Source organism: Tachyglossus aculeatus, chromosome 12 (genome assembly GCF_015852505.1).
Source record: "Tachyglossus aculeatus isolate mTacAcu1 chromosome 12, mTacAcu1.pri, whole genome shotgun sequence".
NCBI lineage: Eukaryota > Metazoa > Chordata > Mammalia > Monotremata > Tachyglossidae > Tachyglossus > Tachyglossus aculeatus.
In genome coordinates, this window is record NC_052077.1 from 22,717,763 (window position 1) to 22,725,489 (window position 7,727).

At 42.2% G+C, this 7,727-nt stretch overlaps 1 protein-coding gene across 1 annotated transcript in view; it reads right to left on the reverse strand.

Annotated features, from left to right (window-relative positions):
- The window catches only part of FBXW7 (F-box and WD repeat domain containing 7), a 166,538-nt gene extending 160,182 nt beyond the window's left edge, over positions 1-6,356 (reverse strand). Inside the window, exon 1 of the mRNA XM_038755284.1 lies at positions 6,306-6,356. The gene's annotated coding sequence lies outside the window, so the exon portion shown is untranslated. The remainder of the gene's footprint in view (positions 1-6,305) is intronic.
- Positions 6,357-7,727: the final 1,371 nt, after the last annotated feature.

Genomic DNA, 7,727 nt, shown 5'->3' on the forward strand with positions numbered 1-7,727 from the left:
TCTTTAAACCAAGTAGCTTGTCTTCTACCACTGCACCTTTCAATGGTGCCTCAAATCAGCTACCCACTTAATCCTGCTCATGAACACCTCTCTCGTCTTTTGTATTAATTCTCTCCGCTTTTATGTTGAAACGCTCTTTAAATACCCATCTCAATGTTTCTTTAAGAAAATCTGGAAGACGTTTCGCTCCTCTCCAGCTTAACTTGTCTTGCCTACTCCTTTCTGTGCTGTTCTGAAGATTGTGCTTTCTGCAATCTCTGCCTTAAAAATCTCTTTAAGAATACATACTTTCCTTACCATACAGAAGACTAACAGTGAAATATCCTTCGAATAAACTCTAAAGCAGGAAGCCAGATAGAGTATCAGGGAAGCCATTTCATACGAAGGAAAAAGGTATGCTTGGATAGAAAAAGGAGGTAACTATAAAACAGTGACAGAGATTCTCTTTCTCTTTTCCCTAAGCAGATGGGTCAAAGACCTGGATCTAACTGTGGTAAATACACAGAATGTTGTAGACCAATTCAATAAACTAGATATAAACAAATCACTGGGACCAGATGGCAACCACCTGAGAGTTCTGAAGGAACTTGGCAGTGAAGTTGTACAACTGCTGGCAAGAGTGTGCAACAAACACATTGTCAAAAATGGCGAATTCCCAGACAACTGGCACACTGCCAATGTAATTCCCATCTATAAGAGAGGTTCCAGGGGTGATCCTGAAAATTATAGACTGATGACTCAGACGTGTATACATGGCAGATTCTTAGAAACTTTACTGAATTTTAGCACCCGTAAATATTTACATAAAAACAACCCGTTGGAAGGAAAACATGGTTTCTGGAAGAGGAAAACCTGCCTTGGTGATGTGCTGGAATTTGTTGAAGGGGGTCTCCAACCACAAGCCAGAGGGGAATCCGTGGCAATATTATATTTTTTTTCCGAAGGATCTTTGACAAAGTCCCAAACCAAAATCATTTGAAAAAGAAAAGTAATCCTGGGGTTGAAAGAAACTGGCCAAAAAGTTAGAAATAAACAGCAGAGATAAATAGTGGGGCTCCCCAGAGATCAGTGTTAGGACTTGTCTAATTTAGCATTTTCAGAACTGCCCAAAAAGAGAGCACATGCAGTGAAATCTCCAAATTTGCTGAGGTCACAAACTAATCTGGGTAGTGAAATTCTATTCATGTGATGAAATAAGACTATCAGGTCAGGCAGGGTTAGTGTGCAGAAGCAGGATAAATTAATTTCAATAACTTCAAAAGCAGGGTAATAGAGGTAATAGCTGACTACATGATGATGATGGACTCTAGGCTACTTGTCAAGTCACAGAAATGGAGGGTTTGACCACTGACTTCAGTGCTCTTCATTGACAGCTTCTTTCTTACTTGCACACCAACTTGACTTCTCTTCCCTCCATTTAATCTTGTAATTGAACCTCAATCCATCAGTGGTATTTACTGAGTGCTTACTATGTGCGGAGCACCGAACTAAGAGCTTAGGTGACTACAGAAGAGATTTCTGCTTTTTTTTATCATATTGTGTTAAGTGCTTACTATGTTCCAGGTACCGTACTAAGCACTAGGGTAGATATAAGCTAATCAAATAGGACACAGTCCATGTCCCACATGGGGCTCACAGTCTTAATTCCCATTTTACGGATGAGGTAGCAGGCACAGAGAGGTTAGGTGACATAACCACGGTCACACAGCAGAAAAGTGGCAGATATGGGATTAGAACCCAGGTCCTACTGACTCCCAAACCTGTGCTCTATCCAGTAGACCATGCTGCTTCTCTTGGCATACACATTCCCTGGCCACAGTCAACTTGCACTTAGTTGTCTTTATCCACCTACAATCCTATCAGCTGCTTTACCCTTGTTCCTTTCTCTCATAACTATTTGAAAATAATCTGTGAGGCGGTCTCATTAAATTATATGGTTTTGAGGGCACGAATTGTGCTCTATCTTAAACTCTCCCAAGAGCTTATTAGAGTGCCCTACACACAGTAGATGCTTAATTAACACTATTGATTAATGAACTCTCCCTTCCCTGACCGACTCACACCTATCTCCAGTTCCATCACACTACGTGCCTAATGAACCATCATATAAAGCCACCTCCTTCACGTTACATTGCCCAATTAATCTCCCTTCCTTCCTGGTCACACTGCCCTCTCAGCCATCTGAACACTCAAGTGTAAATGGTAGTCATTTATTTGGTTTCTGGTTGGTGTTCTTTACTGTCAATATCTATTCAATCAATCAATGGTATTTACTGAGCACTGTGTGCAGCGCACTGGAATAAGCTCTTGGGAAAGTACGAAAAGACTCAGCTGGTAGACATGATCCCTGCCTGCAAGGAGCTTACCCTCTAAGAGGGGAAGACAGGTGTTAAAATGAACTGCAGACTGGCCAAGTGTAACGATATGGACATAAGTGCTGCGAGGCTGAGGGTAGGGTGAATATCAAGTTCCAAGCTCATAGGTGACAAAGAAGGGAATATGGGAAACGTGTTTAGTTAGGGAAGGCCTCTTAGAGGAGATGTGCCTTCAATAAGGCTTTGAAGGAAGGGAGCGAGTCTGTTGGATAGGAAGAGGCCAGAGGCAGGACATGGGCTAGTGGTCAGCGGCAAGATAAGAGACTGAGTTCAGTGGGAAAGATATCCACAGCTCATGTGCAGGAGAGGATGAAATGAACTGTGGAAGTGATTCAGGACTGCAGGTCTGTGCTTCGGCAAGATAGACAGAGAGACAGGAAAATGAGAGAACTGAGCTGAGTGCATGGATCTGTGTGTCAAAAAGTTGTCTATTTTGTATTATACAACTGTTTTTCTCCTCCATAAGATCGTGAATGTCTCGAGGAAAGGCACCACATGTCCACTTCTGCATATAATCCTTAAGCATCTAATACAGTATGGGTCACACTGCTCTCGGTAAATGTCGCCGATGAAAATAATAGGGATGACAGAGAATCACAATATATAATAGATGTCTGATAGTCTTCCAAGTGTACAATTAAAAGGGTTAGGTGGTAGACCCTAAAGATGTGGAAGGATGTTAAAAAAGGGGCAACTGTCACTCATTCTGTAAGCATCCAGGTTTGCCATTTTAGAAGGCAGAGTAAGTGGCTGAGTAGGCCACTACTATCACCTTCATCCTCTTCATCAATAGCACTTACTGAGTGTCCATGTGGAGGGCACTGTACTAGAACACAAAACAGAGGACACTGTCCCTGCTGTTGAGAATCTTACCATCAGAGCCAATCTGCCATTTCATGTGCTTTTAAGTCTACAATAGCTTTCAGAGAGCATTTCTTTGAAAGACTAGCCTGGATCTGTCAAGCCACAACTCTGGATGACATAGAAAAAAACAGAAATAAGATTCAGAATGAAGTTATTTTGAGTATTACGGTACTGTATCGAGGTACAGCAGAGAAATGAGGAATTAAATATAAGATGCTCTTCTTTGCATTAGAATTTCTATTAACAAAGGTGCCTGAAAAAATCCTCAAATGAACCCAACAAGCATTCAATGTTCATGTGGGCTGGGCCTTTCCATCTATCAACCAATGATATTTACTGATCACCTACTATGTGCAGAGCACTGTATTAAGTGTTTGGGAAGAGTACAGTACAACAAAGTCAGCAGATAATGGACCCAGGATTATAGGGGGGAGAATTGGGACTGGAAGGAGACAGACTTCAAAGAGACATTTGGGGGTCTTTTCAGCTCTGACTGGAAGCTCTTGGATCTTGTCATATACCTTGGATGAGCACATATGAGGCTCCAGCTTGAAAAACTATGAGGGAACTGACCTCCATTGCTCCTGAGGAGTGGGCAATGCCCCTGGAGTGGGCATCTAAGGTCCCGATGTTAAGTTCAATGACTACAGTCAAGGTGATGCTGCTCTTTTCTCCCCCTGCCTGCCCTCCACCTTACCTTGGTTTTCCTGTGCCCACCCCATTCACTGCATCCCAAACATGTCTTCCCGGCTGCAATCCCTACGGGCCATTCTGCACCCAAGCTTGCCCCATACACCAGGCTATTTTTCTTTATTTGAACTCTAAGCTGTAGCTAACGTCGCTGGTCCGGCTGGCCCAGCTGCCACTTCTCTGAATCCCTCCCACTTCCTGGCTAGGAGCCCCATCTACTCACTCCCTCAGTTGGTTTTTTCTCACCCAAACTTCTCTCTCAACATCCTACTTCCCACTGGCTCCTTTTCCTCCCATATTATTTCACATTATTCTCTGCTAATTCTGTTGCATTGTACCCTCCTACATTTGGTACAGTGCTCTGCACATAGTAAGCACTCAATAAATACGACTAATTGACTGACTCTCAGTTTTAGTGTCTCCTATCTCTGTAGGATTTCCTCCTCTAGACTATGGGAAAGTGTCTGTTACAGTGCAATCTCCCACCTGGTACAGTGTTCTACACACAGTAAGTGCTCAATGAATATGATTGACTGACTTTCTTCTTGATCTGTTTCATGACACAACAGTTCTTCCTCCAGCACCCTGCCTTATCTTCTTCTGCCCCAAATGTTCATTCATTTATTCAATCATATGTATTAAGCACTTATTGTATGCAGAGCACTGTACTAAGCACTTGTTCAGTTCACCTTCTTTTCCTTTCACCCAACTCCTTCCAGTAAGGGTCTACTAAGTATGTGCAGAACATCTATCACCAAATGCCGATGGCTTTTAGTGATAGATACCCCAACCTACTCACTGAACCGCAATCTCATCCGTCGCCTCGCCGACCCCTCGCCCACATCTTCCCTCTTGCAGGGAACTCCCTCCCCCTATATATTCATTCATTCATTTACTCGTATTTATTGAGTGCTTACTGGGTGCAGAGCACTATACTAAGCGCTTGGAAAGTACAATTCAGCCACAAATAGAGACAATCCCTAACCACAACAGGCTCACATCTGACAGACCACCGCTCTCCCCACTTTCAAAGCCCTCCTAAAGTCATATCTCCTTCGTGAGACCTTCCCCGACAAAGCCCTCACTTCCCCTATCTGACCTCCTGTCTGTCTCCCCACCTAATTAGTACAGTACTCTGCACAAAATAAGTGCTCAATAAATACCATTGATCAACTGATTGGAAGAACAGAGTATAGTCAACATATACTCCATTTATTCCTTGAATGGAAGTTCCACATTTGCCTTTAGGCAAAAATAACTGAAGCAAAGCCAAAATATTTTGATAGAACGTAAAAGTAAATCTCTGTGGTATTTAATTAAATAAAATGCCAAAAAATTAATCTATACCTTTCAGTAACTATGACAACACAAAAAGGCAGGCAATTGAACAAAATTCTTATATTCTAAAATACAAGGCTTTAGCTAGTGTGTAATTGAGTCAAATATGAAATAACTGGGCAGGGGCAGAGGAAAACAGGGGGGAGGATGGGGGAGGAGGACACGGAGGACATAGAGGAGGAGGAGGAGGAAGATGAAGAAGAGGATCTAAATCTGTTTGCTCTCCCATGATTACTGCTGCCCCAGAACAGTTCAAATAGGCAGATGCCTTGGGTGCTAAATATGATAAAGTCCCTTCTCAGGAGGAACAGATAGTACTTTCAAAAAGAGATGCGATCACAGAGACTGAGGGGTGAAAAGAAACCCAAAACACATTACACGTCCAGTTTTCCTAGAATGCCTGAGTTGTGTTCCTGCAAAACCCCACTTTAAAGAAAAAAATTCACATTGTAGTTTAAGCAGTATGGGCAGAGAAACCCCTTCCACCGCTACTTCAGCATGCTGATTCCAAACTGGTGTATGTTGGAACAAACGCTTAGCCAAAGCACATACAGAAAACACACATTATTGGAATTGGGAGCACTATTATTATACTCTAAACCTGGGCTTCCAATTTACAATTTCTAGGTTAACTGAAAGATTAAATCTTGCATCTTCAATCATTCACTTATTTTTACTGAGTGCTTACTATGCGCGGAGCACTGTACTAAGAGCTTGGGAGAGTACAATATAACAGATTATTAGGTAGACAAGTTCCCATCATGGGACTCTGAAATGGGACTACAAACCATTTTTACAGGTTTGCTCTTGTCCCTGCATAACGCACAATGCACCAGTGCATAGGAATGGCTATCACAGAAACAGGTCCTCCTCCTCCTCCTCTACTTTGAGTAAAACTGTCCGCAAAAGAAGCCTAAATTCTTCTTTCATTCAGAAGCAGAACATAGCCCTGCATATATAAAAGGATGAAAAACATTTCATGTTTTAAAAAAGAAGACACAGTCTAAAAGATAAGGGATGGAAAACATAGTTACTCACCAAATATTTAGATAGTCTTTTCGTTATCCCTCTGATAGTCTAAGATTATCCCTAAATAAACAAAATTGAGCAGTTATTGTCACAAACTGTAAAACGTCCACTTTTTAAAAATCCTAAAAGATATTTAACAGTCCCACACCAACTTGCATCTTATATTAGCATAAAGTTTTCTACATTGTACTTAAAAATGCAAAGTGCATAATAAGTATGATATACAGCACATTAAGATACTTTGAATAATGTATTAAAACCATACAACTCGTAGAGAAACTGACAATATGAAAGAATGGGGAGACGAAGCATACTACAGCCAGGAGAGCATAAGAACCAACGTAAATCAGGTGAGAAATTATTGATTCTGGACACAGAAATCTAAACTGATCCAAAGACACCCGCATATATAAGTGTATTAAAAAAAAGTCTGCTGAAAAGAAGTGACAAACGCCAGCATTTCTCCCCAGTCCAATTCCTACTGTCTGCCTCCATGACTAGTAGCTGGCAGAAGTATGGTGTACGATGGAAGTACAATGTCAGGAGATGTCAAAAAAAATGACAACAGTGAAAACCTAGGAGGATCTGTAAAGAAAACTCCGGCGAAGAAACACTATAGGCTTCAAAATGAACCTCTCACTGGGACAACCAAGTTCACGCGTCCTCTTCAGAAAAACATTCAACGTGCAAATGATGTACTTATTTATAGGTAAAATTACCATGGTACATTACACAAAAAACTCACAAGTGGTACAACATAGGTAAGTAATGATGACATGTGTACAATTCTAAACTAACTTGAGCTGAAGTAATAATATCCAAACATAAAATAACTCCGGGTTTGGGAAAAGAGACTGGGAGGAGGAGGAGAGGTTGGCAACGGGATGATGAAGAAGAGGATGAAAATGGTATTGCTAAGCAGTTACTCTGTGCCAAGCACTGCACTAATTGCTGGGATACACACAATCCACCTGTCCCTGTCTCACATGGGGGCTCACAATCCAAGTGGGAGGGAGAATAGGTGTTGAATAGCCACTCAGAAGAGGTGGTCAGAGACTTGGCCAGGGCAGCTAGGGGATAAGGAGTAAGCAGGTCCATAAGATATGCGCATGCTCCTAACCAACTTGGTGAAGAACTCCAAGAGACTGGGAAGGGAGGCAGGGATTCTGTGCCTCTTTAGCCACTCGTTCATCAGAGCTGCCTCAAGTCATAACTGTTTGCAGGTCTTTTTGTACCATTTCCCCTGAAAGTAACATGGCAGAAAATTGGTAAAACCGCAAAAATGTCAGCTGGACTCTATGATAGATACTAAGGGAGAGTGATAAGCTTACAGTCCAGCCCGCACCCCCCACTCCTCTGCCGCTAACCTCTTCACTTTGCCTCGTTCTCGCCTGTCCAGCCGTCGACCCCCGGCCCACGTCCTCCCCCTGG